General features: G+C 38.7%; 1 pseudogene; it reads right to left on the bottom strand.

The window, feature by feature from the left end:
• Positions 1-18,109: 18,109 nt before the first annotated feature.
• LOC148035861 (uncharacterized) lies at positions 18,110-19,312 on the bottom strand (annotated as a pseudogene).
• Positions 19,313-20,247: the final 935 nt, after the last annotated feature.

The raw sequence follows: 20,247 nt of genomic DNA, 5'->3' as shown, positions 1-20,247 counted from the left end.
AACTTCTAGTTGTAGGCCTCTAAGGAACACTCCTTTCTGGATACCTTTGTCCAAATGATGGTTAGTCCATCTCTTTAGGATGGATTCCATTCGTGAGACATAAGCTTCTACTCTTTCTCCAGAGGACTGACTTAGGTTCATGAACTCCTCTCGCATCCGCTCTTCAAAACCTTCATGCTTGAATTTAGTGAGGAAGGCCAACTTCAAGTCGTCCCATATGCCAAAAGTTGCTGCTGCTTGTCTCTCATACTACTAAAATGCCACACCCTTGAAAGTGGCAGAGAATATTGCTAACCAATGCTCAGGGGTTCTAGCATTGTTAGCCACACATGCTACCATAAACTCTGCTACATGAAGATCAGGGTCTTCATTGTACTCTCCCTTAAAAACTGGCAATGGGACTATATTTGCTGGCCTGTCATCAATATTTCTAGGACAAATCTTACTAGGAAGGGGACCTTGAGTCGCCATGGGGACTTCTATAAAGAGTGCTTTTAGGGCGTCAAAGGAGGCTTCTGCTGCGAGCTCGTTCTCAGCTTTGATTTTTGCCTTCTTTCTTTTCACGTACCTCTGGACTCATTCTAATGCTTGCCTCTTGATTGTGTCATTCATCATGGGGTTGGCTCCAACCAGTTGGTCTATACTCAACAGGATAGTAACAGAGAGGGCTTCAGTCTCGGGGGGATTCTCTGGCCAATATCTCTTCTACTTCCTTCTTTTCAACATCTCTGAATTCAGCTTTCAAACCACTATAAAGGAGAAGATATTCCGTTCTAAAAGTATCAAAACTCATTCTTCTTAGGATCGTTGTTGTGTCATTATAATAATGCCAGCTTATGAGGGTTTCAACAGTGTATGTTGTGAAAAACACTTTGTCTACCAACTTCCAGTGGGTTGCTAATTGGACAAACAGAAGGTTGTCAGTACACCAAGCATCCCACGTATCTTGCTGTTGAGCATCCACAAACAAATTCCAACTCTTTTCCTTCTTGTTTTCGTGAACCTCAACAGACCACGACTCCTGAAGCTTCTTCACAATCTCCCACTTGATGATGTCGGAAAACTTCTCAATCAATGCCAAATCTTTCATGGATGTTCATTCTCTCTGTTTTTGCTCTTCAGTTTGTTCCCAAACAGTTTGCCACCAAGATGTAAGTTTCTGCTGCTTCAACATGAAGAGGAAACAGTCCACCACACAGGGTATACATCATGATGGTGATATGTTTCCGCCATTGTGGGATGAACTTCTTGTGGAAAGGGGCTTTGATAATGAGAATCTCCAACTCTTCAGTGGAAGAAGGAACTTTGCAGACATCCATTGAATTCTCCTCTTCTTGGCAATGCCATTTTTTTCATTTTCAGCCTCTTCTAAGGCTTGTTGATGGTAAGTTTCCCGGCTGCACACCAAAAACATGGAGCCCCAAGAGGAACACCAAGAAAAAGGGGATTCTACTGCAAGAAAATCTATCTTGTAATATCAACAAGCTTTTATTTCATTCTTTTGATGATCAAAACAAAGAAAACAGCAATTCTTCACGCAACATCATAGTAGATATCTCCCACGGATTTGATAGAATCAACCATAATCTTCAACATCTTCATAGAATCCATCAATAGAACAAATAACAAAAAATAATACACCATCTTTGAATGGAAATCAATCACATAGTATTCATCTTCAATGTCCATAGTTTTCTCTCTCTATCTCTCATATACAATTACATTGTTTTGATAGAATTAACTATCTCTGGCTCTCTCTCTCTCTCTCTCTATCAATAGTACATCATATCCTCACTACAATACTCTCATAATAACTCTCAATAATCCTTCTTAGTTAGTGGATGCACCTCCCAAGAGGTATGTTTGATATGAAAAGTCACCAGAGCCACTACAGTGTCTCTTCACAGCTCACTACTATCACTGTCACTCAGTCTTCTCTTCAGTCTTCAGCACAGCTGCTTCTTCCATTTATTTTAGCTCTTTTGAAATTAGATTCATCCTTTCCAAAAGTTAAAATTTTTTCCCAAAGTCACATATACATTCTACAGAACACTTACATAAGGTCTACAGAATAGTACAGTACAGTACCAGAGCAGCTACAATACAGTTACAGTACAGAGACAGAGCAGAGATAGAGGCTCTACAGAAGGTCTACAGAGGGTTACAGAAGGTCATCAGAACCTCATAACTCATACTCAAACTATTCAAAATATAAAAAACTATTCAATAAGCCTGCAAAAGATCTCAATCTTCATCAATCATCAATCCATGCTTCATACAGAAGACAATCAGAACAAAATAAAAGCTATACAGAACTAATCAAAACCTCAACACAACATCATAGAGCTCCATATCTCCACTCAAAAATCATCATGATCTTCTAAAACATAATCAATATCATCCAAAACACTCTCAAAAACTTCCATTAACAACCATACATCACTCTAAATCCATAAAAAATCAATCATTCAATCCTAAAAAACAACAAAAATCAGTCAAAAATTAAGTCTTTTTCCACTCTCAACATCCCTAGACTTTGGGCTCATGGTAGCCTACAACTCTATCCTAGACTCGATAAGGCGTGTCCAAAGCTTCACTGACCCCAAGCGATCTAGGAGTCAGACACAATTTTCATGGTTGCCTTTTCACCACTCGACCTTCGGCCCGTGGATCTGGAGGAGTACCCTCTCGAGTTGAAACATGGCATTGTCGAAGGGATTTTTGTCGAAAGGTCAAATCCACCACGGATCAGAAGTAGAAGGAAGTAGAGATAGGAGATGGTAGACAAGATAGAGAATACCCAAGTGGTAAAGACTACAAAAACAAATCACAACGAATTGAATCAATATGTATTGAAAGAACCTAGAATCTTTGCATTACTCAGAAGCAATCTCCAGGCATTAGATCTCTTGGAGCTTCTTCGTAGAACAAAACGTGCATAAAAATTATAGCTCCTTCTCTACTGCTGGAAACCCAAATCTGATGGCTCCGTTGGCTCCAATATCGGAGGGGTTTTTGTCGAAAGGTCGAATCCACCTGGGATCAGAAGTAGAAGGAAGTAGAGATAGGAGATGGAAGAGAAGATAGAGGATACCCAAGTGGTAAACACTACAAAAATAAATCACAATGAATTGAATCAATATGTATTGAAAGAACTTGGAATCTTCAAACTACTCAGAAGCAATCTCCAGGCATTAGATCTCTTGGAGCTTCTTCGTAGAACAAAATATGCATAAAAATTACAGCTCCTTCTCTATTGCTCGGAACCCAAATCTGATAGCTCCATTGGCTTTGAAAGGGGGGTAAAACTCCAGAACATTTGATCACGGATCTCGCAGATCACTCCTTCTTCCTCTTTTAATTCAATATGCAGTTTTTAGCCTGTTTACAGTGATTGCGACGCGGGCGATTTCATCAATTTGTCTTTTTTATGAAAAATCTCCTAATTGGCTGAAAAAGCAACTTGCTTTTTTCATGCCATCTTAATCTAGAAGCTTTTCTAACTTTTTTAAATTTTTACAATAAATAATATCAAATATAGGCTAAAATTATCCAAAAATCTAGTTTGGATAATCCATGCAACTCATACTAATATTAATGACTCAGATCACATTGACTCTCTTGATTAATAAGAAGTCGGATGATGATGCATTCCATACTTTTTCACACTGTATTCTCATAACATCACGACATCCACCCCCCTGAATCTGCACATCCTCTGGTATGTGCCAAAATCCTAGTTATCACCGGATTTTGAGTCCTCCTCATCCTCTGCAACCATATCCTTTACTTCTTCATCTTTCATATCTTCCTGGCTAGCCCCTGTATCAGGACCACTATTTTCTTCCAATTCTGGCAACTCATAGGTAGTAGATTCTCGCCTTTTGAATAATTTGATTATTTTACCTGCTACCACAAGTTTGATGGCTGTCCCATCTAGCTCATTTAATGCATAAGTAGCATTATCAAACACCTATCTTACCACATAGGGTCCAAACCATCTTTTGGAAACTTTACGCATGGCACTATGCCGATTATCTAAACTGCTATCATAAACCAATACCCAATCCCCATCTTGTATGGTTCTTGGTCTCAATCTATGTCTTTTGTCAAACCGTTTCTTGTTCTGTATCCTTGCTACCCTTAACTTTGCAGTTGCTGCCTCTATGTCTTCTAACTTTCTTTCCAACTGTCTAATGCATAAGGCCAACAACTCCTCTCGATTCAACTCCTCCTCCCAAGGTAACACACTCCATGTGACTGTCATCTCTTCTATCGGCATGGTAGGTTTTTGAACATATATCAGTTTTGCAAGCATATATCCTGTAACAGCACTATGAGTTGTTATGTCACCCCACAAAGCATAAGGGAGCAATCGTGGCCACTCTTTTACCTTCTCTCCACATGCTTTTGCCAATGCCTTCACAATAGGTGGATAACCTCTTTCACTTTTTCCATTTCCTTCACGGTTATAGTCTGATGTTAAAGCAAGCTTTATCCCCAACCGTGCAAAGAAATCATGAGCCTCATCTGCATCTAGCTCACCCCTATATCTGCTGTAATTTTTTCCACACAGCCATATCGACAAAAGATCTCTTCTAAGAGAAAAGTACATAGGATATTTGTCATCTTAGTACCTAGATCTCTCCCTCCCACTTGATTAGTCAAGTCTTCACGAGCAAGCACAAGATACCTCATTTGCCAAAGACCTGTAGGCATTGTGACCAAATCCACCACCCACTTAAAATGAAGAGACAATGGATATGTGGGTTGCAATCCATCCCAATGTCTCACAGTGACATATCTTACATGTTTCCACAAAGTGTGCAACATCCTTATACATACCCTACCACCAATATTTTTCTTTGATCTTTGTAAAAGTACCCCAAACACCTCTATGACCAGCCCACAAGCTTTCATGAAATTCTTGCATTACTTTTACTTGTGAAGCTCTGTCACCCAAAACTCGTAATGGCATACCCTGTTTCTTTTTAGCATGTTTCCATAAGTATCCATCTTTTTAAAAAAATCCATAGGCTTTCCTCTTGATCTTCTTAATCTCCTCATCTGACCATTATCTTTGTTGTCCAAGCTTCTGTTAATGTTGTAGCAACACCTTGCATTGCTAAATTCACTCTTGTAACATCATTTTCAGCCATAAAAAAGTCATCTTCTTCCTCCTCATCCATCATCCCATCTTCATTCTCATAGCGTGCTAGAGATAACATGTCTACCACTAGGTTATCTCTTCCTGCAATATGCTGAAATTTAGGGTTCAAAGATTTGATGTATGCAATTCACCGGAGCATAGAAATGTCTAGGGTAGCACAACTAGTAATCATACCCAATACCGGCAAACAATCAGTCACCCATAAAATACTCCTTATCACATTTAAGGGCTATCACAATTCCCCATAATTCTCTTTTTACCTGTGGATATCTTCTTAGTTGTTCAGTCAATACTTTTGTACCAAAGCGAATTGCATATCTTTGCCCTTCCTCATCATCTTGCCCAATTGCCCATCCAATCCCGATTGGACTTGTATCAACAGTAATAATGATAGGCTTTCCATGTGAATAGTCAACCTTTCTCAATGTAGGAGCACATTTTAAGAGTTGCTTCAATTTCTTCATTGCTTTTTTATGCTTCCTAAAATTTTTGATCTTTCCTTAGAAGCTGATAAAGAAAATTGGCTACGTGTGCAAAGTGAGGAATCCATATCAAATAGAACACACATGCACCCAAGAATCTACGCATCTTTGAAACATTCGTGCATACATCTCACATTCTATCAATCCCATCTATGTTTGCTGGTGATGGTTTTTGCCCATAAGGCCCACACATATGCCCAACAATTAAAACCTCTTCAACTCCAAAGACAGACTTTTGTCTAGAAAGAGTTAAATGCACCTCTTCTAGACGTGTCAAAATCCTCTCACAATCCACAATATGGTCTGCAACAAACTGTTTGCATCCATGAGCATCCATCTCTTCATTCTTTTCATCCACTGCACACCCTTTGATTAGAACATCATCCAAGAAGGGCATAGTCAATTGTGGTATAAAATCCATGAGTACTCTATTCATAGCATTTCTCATGTGTGCCACTGAGTTTGTTGCACCCTGTAGGAGAGTACACATCCATACTAACCCTAAAGGAGTCTTCATGGTTATGATATCTCTGCTTTCAATTGCAAGCTGAAACTGATCATAACCCGAGTAAAGATCACCCAAAGAATAGATCGCTCTCCCTGCAAAAGCCTCTGCAAATTCATCAACCACAGGACCTGCACCCACATTTCTTATGGTCACTTTATTGACTGGTTGCATGCCTTGAATAAATCTCAAAGCCCCTTTCTTTTTGGGCACAGTAAACCAACGATTTGAGTATGGGGCTGAAGAAGGCTCCAAGATCTTCATGCGAATCTTTTCATTTAGCAAATGCATTAGCTTTGGCAAGTAAGATTTAGACACTTGAATAGGCCTCAAGTTCCATGGTACATGTGGCACATTAAATATGACCATAAGAGAGACAACATTTGGATCCACACAACATATTTCACTTGGCTGAAATGCAAATGCCTTCCCATGTCTAGCCAACATCGGCATAAAACAGTCTCTCTCAGCAGGCAAAAGAAACCCTTCTACTCCAACTTTCAATTCCTGTAATGTTTCAGATGTAAACTCATGACCTATATCTTTAGGATCACGTAGGTTTGGCTCCCTTGACACTTTTTCATACATACCCTCACTCTTTGGTGGAAGTGGAAAAGCAATTGGTTTCACCTTTTTGTCAATTGTCTTATACTTTGTCTCCACAAGTGCTTCAGCCCATTGTAATCCTTCCTGCCAAGCAAACAATGCTATAACATCATACATATCCAAAGAACATACTGACAACACTCTGTTTTAAGCCTCATTTTCTGCATGTATAGTTGTTGAAATTTCAGCCACAGTGTCAATAATATTTAACCCATATAAAAGATGCCTGAAATGCCATCATTTTCAGCTAACAGCCCCAATGCTCTCAGTTTCTTAATAGCCCATTTCATAGATATGCGTTCTGTCCTACACATAGCTTCCATAGGCTTAAACCAACATGAACTATTTGCTGTAAACTGAGAATTACCAATAGTAAATACATGCTTCATTTCATCAAGAGGTGAGTACACCCACTGAATAGCGCTACTCTAGCCCCGCATTACTACAGTGCTTAATGAAAATGCAGGTCTTTGAATTTCCTTGCATTTGGAACCAAAGGAGACTCTCGAAGCGTATCCCGATTTCTAGGATGATTAACACAAATAGTAAGAAATTGGACTGCTTTTCTCCCATCCTTGCTTCTGACTCTTGCATAAGCAGAACCATCATCAAGCACCTTTGTTTCCATATGCACACTTGTAATATAGGGCTGTCCCAAAATCATTGCATATGAGGAATTATCTTGCACAAAGAAGTGTTTCTCTTCTTGTACATCACCAATCTCCACTTTTACATTAGGGCATGCAGCATAGAGCTCCCCTGAAGAATTATTTGCAGCCCTCATTTTCCAACCATGATCAATGTCTACAATCCATGCACCATTTTCATACAATCCATGCTCAATGACATTTATCTCAGACCCATGGTCAAGTAAAGCAACACAAGGAGTTTCACCCTCCCCTATTTTCACTACCATTTCAGTGGTAGCTCTAGCCCAATGATTTCTTGTGTAGTGAATTTGAGGAATAAATCCTAAAGTCTCTTCTCCATATTGTTGCATTTGCTTTACTCCACCATGCATATTGCTACAAGACAATGCATTTTCAACCACTTTCTTCTCTTTTTCACATACTGTCAACTGATTAGTAGCATCTTGCATAGATAATCCAGTACTTACTTCATGCTCATATTCAGCCCGAATACCTAACAAACCAGTTTCCTCTTCAAATTGCAGCAATGCACTAGTGATATCACCAAGAAACCGATGCTTCCTTTTAATTATGTCAATGATCTCATCATGAAATTCTCGCTTGGCAATGCCAAGCACCTCTCCCAAGGTAAATTCCACCTGACTGTTTAAGATCCGTTATTCAAGAACCTTCTTAAGATCTGTGGCTATCTCAATGTCAGATTGCAACTTATATCCTAGCTGCTTGCCCTTCTTTTTGCCCTCTTGTTTGTTATCCTGTTTTTGCTCCTGAGTGACCTCTTCCATAACATGCTCGGGAGGTGACTGATTTGCAGCTTTAGGCTGATCCACAGTTCTTCTTGTCATTCTTTTAGATGCCCTTGCAATATCTTCATCTCTTTTTTGTTTTTCTTCCACAAGTATATCCGTGTTTTGTACCTTTGCTAAATATGCATACTCTGAATATGCATCTACCAATGATTCCCAACCACTTATGCCATGAATGTCTTGCCCTACATGAGACATTTCACTATTAGTGACCTTTCACTTTTCAGCTGCATGTAAAGAATGTGTCCATATTTCACTTGGCCATGCATTCTATCCAATTGTAAACCAAAAGTAGAAGCATGTACTGCCGCATAAGCATTTCGGACAGCCAAGTCTTCCAACAACTTATGCATACCTCCCTTTCCAAAATTCAAAACAAGAGGCAATCCCATTTCTTGTGCATGGATCTTGCCATCTTTCCAAAAGATAAGCTGTCGTGCCAAGGCCTCCTGATAGGCAGCACAATCCTTTCTCTCATGCTGCAAACTATCACACCACATACATCTTTTTCCAAGCTTAGAGGCTGCTGCCTGTCCCCTTTCCTCTTGTCCTTTTTCATCCAATTTTGCAACCTTCAATTAAAGATCCCGCATCCCTTTGACCAAATTATCCAAGACATCTTCCCTAACAGAGGGAACAATAGCAGGTACAACCATAGGGTTAGCCACAAAAGTGGGTGGCTTATTGGATACTTCAACTGTTTTGCCCATAAAAGTGGGCAAGCTAGAGATATGCAATCTTTCTCTTCTTCTATGCTTCTTCAAAAGCATAGTAACAGCTTCCTTGACACGTCTCCACTCTGTTTTCAAACCTATCTCTGTAGTCTGATCCTCCAGCAAATCATCAAGCTTCTCTTGAAGCTCAAGATCAGCTGCATGTAGAAATAATTTATTTTTCTGACTTGCAAGAGCTTACTATTCTGTGAGATCCAAATGCTCAAATCGACTTTCAAATTCTCTTAACAATTTTGTAGCCACAAGACCCTTATTGGGTTGTATAACCCACTCTTGAAAAGTCTTGCACGTAATCAAACTGGTATCCTCAATATAAAATTCTTCCATGAGTGCCTTCTTGATGGCTACCCAGTCAGCATCCTGCAAGTATAATTCAGTAATCTGTGCTTTCAGTTCATGAACAGTAACACGTACAAAATACCGGCTCCATGCAGATTGAGCCACTCCAAAGCATTCAATCTTCTGAGCATAGGTATGTACATATGCAGATACATTCTTGCCATTGAATAACTTCACCTCACGCTCAAGTGCTTGCAAAGCATTCGTCACAACACTTTCTGTTTGAGTTGAAGCTTGCATCACATGTTGTTGTTGTTGTACCTGCATAATCATATTCATATTTTGCACCAACTGTTGCAAAACATCACTAGAGAATGTATTTGAAGATTCTTCCATCTTGTATTTCCTTCTTCTGACGACCTTTCATGTCGGGTTCACCAATGTCAAAGGGGTTTTTGTCGAAAGATCGAATCCACTGGGGATCAGAAGTAGAAGGAAGTAGAGATAGGAAATGGAAGAGAAGATAGAAAATACCCAAGTGGTAAACACTACAAAAACAAATCACAATGAATTGAATCAATATGTATTGAAAGAACCTGGAATCTTCGCACTACTCACAAGCAATCTCTAGGCATTAGATCTCCTGGAGCTTCTTTGTAGAACAAAACATACATAAAAATTACAGCTCCTTTGCTGCTCCTCGGAACCCAAATCTGATCGCTCCGTTGGCTTCGAAAGGGGGATAAAACCACAGGACACATGATCACGGATTTCCTAGATCACTCATTCTTCCTCTTTCAGTTCAATCTGCAGTTTTCAGCCTGTTTACAGCGATCGCGACGCACGCGATTTCGTCAATCTGTCTTTTTTATGAAAAATCTCTTAACTGGCTGAAAAAAGCAACTTACTTTTTGCATGCCATCCTAATCTAGAAGATTTTTTAAGTTTTTCAAATTTTTATAATTAATAATATCAAATATAGGCTAAAATTATCCAAAAATCTAGTATTTTTGAATAATCCATACAACTCACACTAATACTAATGACTCAAATCACATTGACTCTCTTGATTAATAAGAAGTCAGATGATGATGCATTCCATACTTTTTCACACTATATCTTCATAACATCATGACAACGTGACCTTGGAGATGATCCACTCGCACAAAATATCATTCCTTAATTAATCCAATTAAGAACCAAGCACAATGAAGGCAATCAATCTAATATTATCTTCCAATAAAAACATTCATTTATTTCCATGGCAACTTGTCGTCTCACAGACCCCTGCCATGCATTTACCATCAAGAAAAAGCTCTTGGAATATTAATCCAAATCACATCCAATAATCAGTTTTATGCAAAAGCATTTAGGACGTTATTTGATCAATCAACAAAACAATGATATCCTTTTCCAAACATTGCAAGAATAGTTGTGATAACCTTTTCATCGCGTATTTGCTCTCCCCCATGGGATCTAAGCGATTCCATGCAAAGTTTACTTAAAATTTTGGGCTAAGACACATGCCAAGGTCTTATACAACTATGCAAGAATGTAAATTCTATTGAGAATTTATACTTATTGGATAACCTAACCCTCTTCTCAGCAAGTACGAAAGCATCAGTCTTTCCTTTGCCTTGAGTTTCGCTAACCCCTTGACCTCTCTACTTGCCTTTGAGGCCCGAAGTTGTCTATATCTAGCCCAATCCCCAAATTTGGATTGATAAATGTAGTGGTTTTATTGGGTGGAACGCAAGGTCGTTTAGCCTTTAATCCTTATGATCATTGTTTGTACTAGTTAAGAACAACATCTAGATTCCCAATCTAATGACATGAGATATTAGTGAGAGTTTGGCAAAGGTGGCAAAGGTCTAGAGCTTTAAAAATGATTCTCTTCTAGAATAAATTACTTGTCATGCAATCCATCAGACATAGAATTGCGACATATATCTTTGAAGTGATGAAAAATACACCTACTATTGCGAGGACGGGAAGTTGACAATGCTTGAGTCTTATATATTTATGAATTCATCGTATAGCATTTAAATACAATGGTCTTCTCTTGATACACGCATTTGGGGAATTTAGTCTTTCGAATACTTGCGATGGAGTTTATCCTTTTTAATGTCTTATTCTTGTACAGTCTAATGCATCTCATGCAGGAATCAAAGCAAGCATTTATCAATTTGGAAATACGTTACTCATGACTGATACCGTTATTGGATGGGCAGTGATGTCCTTGCTCAAGGATTTCGTTGTGGGAATGCCATCCACGCGTGACATCTTCCACTTGGGGGCCATTCCCGATCTTCGTCTTCCCTAGACACGAATCACACAAGACTTCCGTGCCTTTTCCTTGGTTATTGGGGGCCAAATTGGGAAGAGATTTAAACTATGGTGGGGGATAATTTTTCAGAAAAGGGGATTAGGTGCGTGTGGCCACCCTCTTCGGAGGGGAAGAGAAAGAGTCTCTTTTCAAAAGGCTCTCTCCCTCTCTCTCTCTCTCTCTCTCTCTCTCTCTCTCTCCCCCTCTTCTTCTTCTTCTTCTTCTTATTCTTATTCTTCTTCTTCTTCTTCTTCTTCTTCTTACCTCTTCTCTCTCTCTCTCTCTCTCTCTCTCTCTCTCTACTTTGGCGGCAAAAGGGGAGGCAAGAGGTGGTACCCCTTCCCTTTCTCTCTCTCCCTCTCTTGGGAGACGATAGCTTGGAGGCATCCCCCTTTTCTTACCTTACGATGGGGGGGGGGGGGGACATGGAGTAGTGGTGGTCTTCCCCCCCACCCACCACCTGTTCTGCATGACCGGGGGGAGGGGGGCGCTCCTTGGCTCTCCAGGTGGCCGCGGCCTCAATATTCCCAAGGGGAGAGGGGTGCTTGTCCACATGGCCTTCCCCCCTCCCTCATTGTCTTCACCTCCTCCCTCATCGTGCTCATCACCATCGAGAATCATCTTTATCACAATTTTCTGAATTAAGTTATTGGATGATTGGCTTTTCTTAAAGTAATGCATCATCCAATTCTGTTGAACACATTGCTTCAAGATTGTGGTTTAGAGGAGTGTTTAGGCCATGGAAAAACTTGGATACTTGCTATGCAATATCCATAGGTGGTACATATTTTAGTAGAGTTATAAACTTTGAGTAGTAGGCTTCCAAGGATAATTCCAGCTATTTGAGCTTGAAGAATTCATTCATCCTCAAGGTTTGGTAGGCTTGTGGAAGGTATCCTCTGCGTACAATATCTTTTAGCTGAGCCCAAGTGACGGCGGTTCCCAAAATACCTTAATCTTTGCACCATTACTTCTACTATATCCATGCCTGGCCAAGTAATTTAAGTTTGGCTATCATTTCTTGATTTGAGGAAGTGGTTCTTGATGCAAAGAAATAATCATCCATCGACTCAATCGATATATTCGCCTCTTCTGCAATGTCTATCCCTTCTCCATCAAATTCGGGTGCCTTAATTTGATTGAGAATGAAAATTTTCTCTTGCATGTCAGCATTCATAGGTGCAAAAGGTACCTCTCAATCAAGCCATACCATTAAGTTATTATATTTAGGGTATGTCTACAAACCATACTTAAATCAATCCCATATTATTATGAGCTTTACTCTGATACCAACTGTAACATGCCCCTATTAGTTTTCCAAGCACGTTTTTAGCGGTCGATCAAGAAACAAATCTAAGCATCATCGACGGGCACTTCCATGGAATGTTTTGAGGTTTGTTTCCTAGGGTTTCACAAGTCCACCTCGCAATGGAACATTTGCTGCCAAACCCACTAGGATCAACCTGAAATCAGGGCTCCTAGGATCAAGGTCTCCTGACAATATTCTAATGTTGGATTCTAGACATCCTACTTTACGTAGAGATATCCAATCTGAAGCAGAACCATGCCACACTTGGTTCAAGGAGAATGGGAAATGAGACAGATGTGCCGCTCAATCTCCTTGCCCGTAGGGCATAGTCCCATTTTGGTCCCCTAAAATAGTATGAATCAAGTTCTAATCTATCAATACTTAAAGGTCAAATAATGGTAAAACCTTATGAGAAGCCTCAGAGTTCTCTGGGACCACCCTGCATAGGATAGACCCATTGAGGGTTCCACCCATCCACTTTCTTCAATAGGCATTCTTTAGGCCTTTTAGGAAACAGGGTTTGTTCGTGTAATTTATGGCATAGACATGAATACAGAGCACCTTGCCATAGGACAGACCCATTGAGAGTTCCACCCATCCACTTCGTTCAATAGGCATTCTTTAGGCCTTTTAGGAAACAGGGTTTATTTGTGTAATTTATGGCATAGACATGAATACAGAGCAAGCAATCCTTTTGAAAAATAAGGTCCTTAACTTATCTTCAAGTTAATATTTGTCTCTTGCCCATACAATATAAATTATATATTCCCTTCTGTCCAATAGAAGTACTCGGTCCTAATCACATGGCACCATAATTTCCATCCATATCTGGAATATGATCTTCCAATTCCCTAGACGTTATTCATTTATTTCCCATGGCAACTTGTCGCCACAGACCCTTGCCATGCATTTACCATCAAGCACAAGCACTTGGAATAATAATCCAAATCACATCCAACAATCAATTTAATGCAAAAGCATTTAAGATATTATTTGATCAATCAACAAAACAATGGTATCCTTTTCCAAACATTGCACGAATAGTCGCGATAACCTTTCCACCGCATATTTGCTCTCCCCCTTGGGATCTAAGAAATTCCATGCAAAATTTACTTACCACTTTGGCTAAGACACATGCCAAGGTCTTATACAACTATGCAAGAATGTAAATTCTATTCAGCACTTATATTGATCGATAACCTAACCCTCTTCTCAACAAGTATGAAAGTATTGGTCTTTCCTTTGCCTTCGGTTTCCCTAACCCCTTGAACTCTCTACTTTCCTTTGAGGCCCAGAGTATCTAGCCCAATCCCCAAATTAAGATTGATAAATGTAGTGGTTATTGGGCGGATCCCAAGGCATCTTAGCCTTTAATCCTTATGATCATTGTTTGTACTAGTTAAGCACAACATCAAGATTCCCAATCTAACGGAATGAGCTATTATAGCCAGAGTTGTCTAGACCTTCAAAAATGATTCTCTTGTAGAATAAGTTGCTCACAATGCAATCTATCATACATACGACTTGCAACATGTACCTTTGAAGTGATGAAAAATGCACCTACTATTGCGAGGATGGGAAGTTGAAAATGCTTGAGTCTTTTATATTTATGAATTCATCTACAACATTTAAATATAATGGTCTTCTCCTAACACTACTCGTGCTTGAGGCGACTTGATCCCATTGATATGAGTTTACTTCACCTCCCTTTGATGGTGTTCTATCGAATGATATATACTAGGCCTAAAAGGTTCTATGTTTGAGTTAGACACAGCTTTATCCCAGATTTAACAATGCATTCACCCTCTCAAGCCATTCTAATAGCCAAGCCTCCTGTCGCACTGCACGTTCTCTCACTCATTGATTTCTAGCTTCATTTTACTACATCTACCTCTCCTCCGAATTCATCCACTATTAATGGAAAAGCTATTATTGTCATACTCCAAAATTTTGTATGTTTTGTTTAAAGCTATAAAGTTAGGTTTTTGCTTGTATGCGTGCTTAGAAGGTTTTGAATGGTTGGTAACTCTGAGTCTATTTCTCCATAAGGTAACTTTTCTTTTTGCTTACGGATTAGGACTAAATTTTCAGTGACCTCTCTAACGCCTTTTGTGTCGCAAGTAACTTTTAAACCTCTTGATACACGTATCCAAAGGAGGCAACACATCATCCCATACCACCCATCTAAAAGTTCGATAAGTGTTACGATAATACCAATCGAAGTGGTACGATAGGCTGATTGTATTTATTTCTACTGCATCTATTAGCCCAAAGTGTGTTGCTAATAAAACTATGGTTTGCATGCAATCGTTATAGCCCGAACTCTAGGAAGATAATTGTTCTATGTCTACACTTAATTGCAGGCCAAAATATTTGCCCCCCTCTACTAAGTCTGTGTCTCTTACCCAATCCAATATCCCCCTTTTGCAATGTTGGGGCAAATTCAAAAAATAGTCCCTTAGAAAAGAAACCTCATGTTCACTCATAAAAATCTAGGATTTAATTATCCTAGTGAGATCAATCCCTTGTTCGAGTGCACTTGGGTCTCGACAAGGGCACCAAAAAAATGACTAGCCAGAAGATCGAGCCACTTTTAATTGAGTTGCCAAGCCAACTCCTACGAGCTATTGCACTACTCAATAGATGATATTGGTAACTAATTCTTATGATTTATCTAGTCTTCCTCTATAGTTGCCACACTCGTTTGTAGTAGTCCAACTAATCTAATATCTAGGGCATCCATAAGCTTTCTTAAGCTTGCCATTTTTCTCTTATCTCTTCACGACTAGATCTCTATACTAGACACTATAATACTAAACCTAGGATATTTATCCCTTAGGGAATTGATTTCAAGGGCAGCATAGATCCAATGGATCTATCTACACATCTCCAGTTAAATTCCTTTTAAACTATCTCTTCTCTATCTTTATATAATAATTTATTTTTATTATTTATTAATCATTTCTTTCATGTTGCAGATTAACACACCACGTATACTCTCAATTATTTCAAATAAAAAACACCCTGTTTATATGGATATTTTCTTTAACAAGAAGAACATTAAATTGTTTTTTTATATTTCTAGAAAAGTTGCTAAAACATAAAAAATTTGACTTTCAACTTTTCCATGGAGAAAATCATAAATTTTGTTGATGCTAAATATATATTTTTTTAAATGAAATTTGAAAATTTTACTTTAAAATAACAATTTTTTATTTTTTTCAATATGTTTAAATGATCTCCAAATATTATCAAAAGTTTCACCAAACTTCCAACATTATAAACTTCATGGAAAAAATATTTTAACTCATAATTATGGAAGCAAAAATATTATAAAAATTCATATATACAATTTTGAAGCCATTTTAAAGCACATTTAGTTGTCTGTTTTTTCAAAATATAAAATCAAACATACATATATACAAACAACAATTCAGAGTTGAAAATGAAGTTCAAAAATATTATATAAAAAATCTAAATTGAGAAAATATTCATGTTATACCATTTATTTAATGAGATAAGTCTAGCAAATGAAATCAATTTATCAGCTCTTCCCATCCCAATACACATTCAATCTCTATAAGTCGATTTCCATATTGCTTCAAAGCCACTTGTTTTGGAGATGTTGTAGTATCCTAACTTCAATAAGGGCTTGTTGATGAATTTTTTTTCAAACAAATTTTATCGCTCTGATTACTCTAAATTTGTGATCATGACACTTGACCACTTACCCAAAGCTTCCTTTTCCCAACAATCAAAGAATTTCAAATCGATAAGCAATGTAATCATGGTCAACAATGATATAACCTTGCCAACCTCCTCTTGCTCTTTTTTCTTTTGTTCTACTTCCTCTATCTTCGTCTTCTTCCTGTGTGTGGGATTCGGGCATTAAGGATGGTGAGGCAAGGAAAGACACGTGTGGAGGCCCCTTTATTTGATTATAGTGATAAGCCTCTGTAGGGAAGCGTTGCAAGTTGCCATATTATGCTTGTGATGAGAGGGAAAGCAACAGAAAGACTTTAATCTCTCTCTCTCTCTCTCTCTCTCTCTCTCTCTCTCTTTCTCTGAACACCACACTATCTGAGAAATGGTCCCTTGAAAACAGAATATGCTCAACGCCTTGTTGGATCACGAGAATCACGATCCTGCAGCAATTTGCTGAGGCAAACCTTGAGACAATCATGTGCTCTCTCTCTCTCTCTCTCTCTCTCTCTCTCTCTCTCTCTCTCTCTCTCTACACTCAATGGAATCCATTCTATGTACAGACAAGTAGGGTCTTCTTTGAAGATCAACTAGACAATCATGAAAATTTCTTTTTCCCATTGTCATTTGCAACTTGCTGCAATAGTCCATGTCTTGTCTTTTGTAGTCAACTTGCACTCGTTAATTTCTTCATTAGTATCCTAATCTCAAAGATCAGTAGAGCCCAGCACTCATCAAGCGGCTTCTTGGTTCCTCTCCCAAAGATCGAATCATTCCTTTCCCTCGAGATACCCTAGAGAGTTAGAGCATTAATAGTGGAAACTAGCTTCCAACTAGTTTCATCAAGGAATCCATAGGAGAAGTTCACGGGAGGGTGCTTGTTGCTGGGAAATAGTTTCCCACCTGACAATGCTCTAAAATGCTAAAAGATACCTCCTTGCCCACAATTTTTGCATGTTTGTGGCTCCATTGTAGATCAAGCACTCAACATGTACTCAACAAATGCTTTCTTTTGAATGTGGGGTGTTGCTTGTAAGCTTCACAATTAGTGCCTGGAAATCTACATTGAAGGTAGATCTTATTGACAAAGAAGAGGCACTTATCAGGGAGAGCATCCAAGGAGCAACCATGGCATTCATCATGAGCACCTCTCTCGACATAGTCATCCACGTGTTTGGAGGGGATGCTAGTCCCCCATGCCTTCTTCCCTGTCTTGGATGACTTCTTCGCCATCTCCTCTCTCAAGTGGAATACATCAAGGCGTTGAAGTGCATGGATGGCAACGTGCAAAAGATGGTGCCCCCCTTCTCTTCATGACCCCTCCTATCTCCAACAGCCTCCCTTCTTGCTATTTTTTTAATTTTTTTCTTTTAATTAATTTCCTTCCCTTCCAACTCCTTAATGATATTTGGACTATTATCTCTACCAATCATGTTTTTTATACTTCATTTTTCCTATAATCTCCATGTTTACTTCAAAAATATAACGAATGATGCCCACAAGCTCAGTTCAAGACTTTAGGTACCTGCCAAAGTGAGTATCATATTAATATCTTTAGGTCATGATTCGAGTGACCCTTTGACTCCTTGAGAGCCTCTTGGTCAGCCTCTTTCACATGCTTGTGGAACAAATTCAACTCATACTGACATCTTTCCTTGGCCCCTACCCATGGAGCCTTTCCATTGATTGATTCTTCCTGGGAACCCAAAGATGGGACAAGCTTTTGGACTATCCATTGAGTATTCACAACTCCCACTTTCTCGTACACAGGCTTCACATGCCTCCCTAAGGCAAAGTCAAGATCCCATCCCATGAATCAAATCATTTTGGATCAGATGCCAAACACATTTCCATGCATTTCTTGAAAACATAGGAGCCATTATCTCAACAAACCCCCTATGTGGAGGCTTATTTAGATCTTTGCATCAGCCAAAGCTTTCTGTAGTCACTCTATGAAATTTTGAATTTTTTAAGTGCATTGTCATTCTCCAGGTCACCTTATGACTTGGCTCTTAAGCAGGTTGAGATATCTCAAGGTCGTACATTTTAACAAGTTCTATATACATTTGAGCATCAAAGTTGTCGACATCGAGATCTTCATCCCATATAAAAATTGTCTCATACGGGGCCACAACATCGAGATGTAGAAATTGTTTTGCAAACCACTATTTTGACTATTTTATTGCATACTAAATTTCTTGGGTACTTAAGTCCTCTATCTGAGAAATGTGAACAATATATTACACGGATATAGAACATTTGGCCATCTATCTACCTTATACACCTATATGCAAGATTTGACCCAAAGAATTGAAGTCCAATGAGTGAATAGAAAAATAGCATAATAAGTGCAAGTAACATCACATCTTCAAGTGGCTCCATACTTCTTTGGAGAGCTTCAAAAATTGCTAGCACATTGCAATCTATTGACATTGAAACTGCCTCCAAATGAACTATGATTTGCATTGCGGGTTACGAGGACATGCAAAAATGTTACTTAAGTGATGTGTCAAACCACCACAAAGCTCCTAGATCTGCCTCTTTTCACTAAAGAAAAATCAAATTTGATATTGGAAAGAGGGGAATCATGGGAGAGAAGATAAAAGGTTGTCTTCTCTAGGTGATAATAATTCCCTATGGGAAAATTTTAGATTGGTCATGGTTGGGATTCACTAATGAAATCTATCAGATTTTATCTAAAAATCCTTCTTCCTCTCATACAAAAACTTACTTGTATCGACATCTCTTGGCCAGACTGCAAAGAGAGTCCTCCAAAAATAGCAACAACGAGCACCGCATTTGCATTAAGTTAATGTAAAATGCTGTTAATAATGTGCTGATTGTGTACAATTTTGTTAAAAAGTTATGCAATATGAGACATTGTTTCTAAGTGTTGTCATTCTCCTCCACTTAATTGCAAAGTGTCCTCATGATCACAGCTACATCACGAAAATCTAGCATCACAAACATAGCTTCCACGAGCACTACTATGCAACCTTAGAATAAAAATATACTCTCCCTCACTTAATTGCGAAGCGTCCTCATGAGCATAGCTATAAGAACTGCAAAGCTACACATAGAAAACTAGTAGACACTGAAAATTTAGAAAAATATTTACTAGGGTCATATTATTAAGCAAGCAAGACAAATGTTTCAATTAAGTTATGTAAAAACTTGTGCATACTAACATTTTCCTTACGCATCTCCCCACTTAAGTGCATAACATAGCTTCATCCATTACATAGAATATACAAACTAGGAAGCATTTTAGAGCCACTAAACAACAATAATCCCTCTAGGTAAGAAATGCCACATTACTATCCCACTAGGAATATTGCTTCTGAAATAGCCTCCATGATAAGGTCCATGCCTAACAAAGAACCCAACAAAGCAAGCTAATATTAGGATACCAAATAGGACTCCTATGGTTTAGCTGCTAACCCTCCATGTTTTACTAGAATAACTAGTGAATGGTCCCTAACTTCCAACTCTCCAAAGTGTTTGTTTGTTTTAAAAAAAAATAGTAGTGGCTTTCTTTCAATGCCAGAAAAGTATGTACATTTATTCTCCTTTCAAAAAGGTCCCATCTCAAAGAGATGCAAGGCATCGGACATAGGGCACCCTCAAAGAAATCCCAACAACCTACTTGGACCTCAAAGGCGATGGTTATCTTCTTTT

The sequence above is a fragment of the Lygodium microphyllum genome, chromosome 5, assembly GCF_053477565.2.
Source record: "Lygodium microphyllum isolate KBCC chromosome 5, Lygodium_microphyllum_v1.1.10, whole genome shotgun sequence".
Classification (NCBI taxonomy): domain Eukaryota; kingdom Viridiplantae; phylum Streptophyta; class Polypodiopsida; order Schizaeales; family Lygodiaceae; genus Lygodium; species Lygodium microphyllum.
Note: the sequence above shows the minus strand (reverse complement) of the source record. Positions and strands in the feature narration are given on the sequence as shown.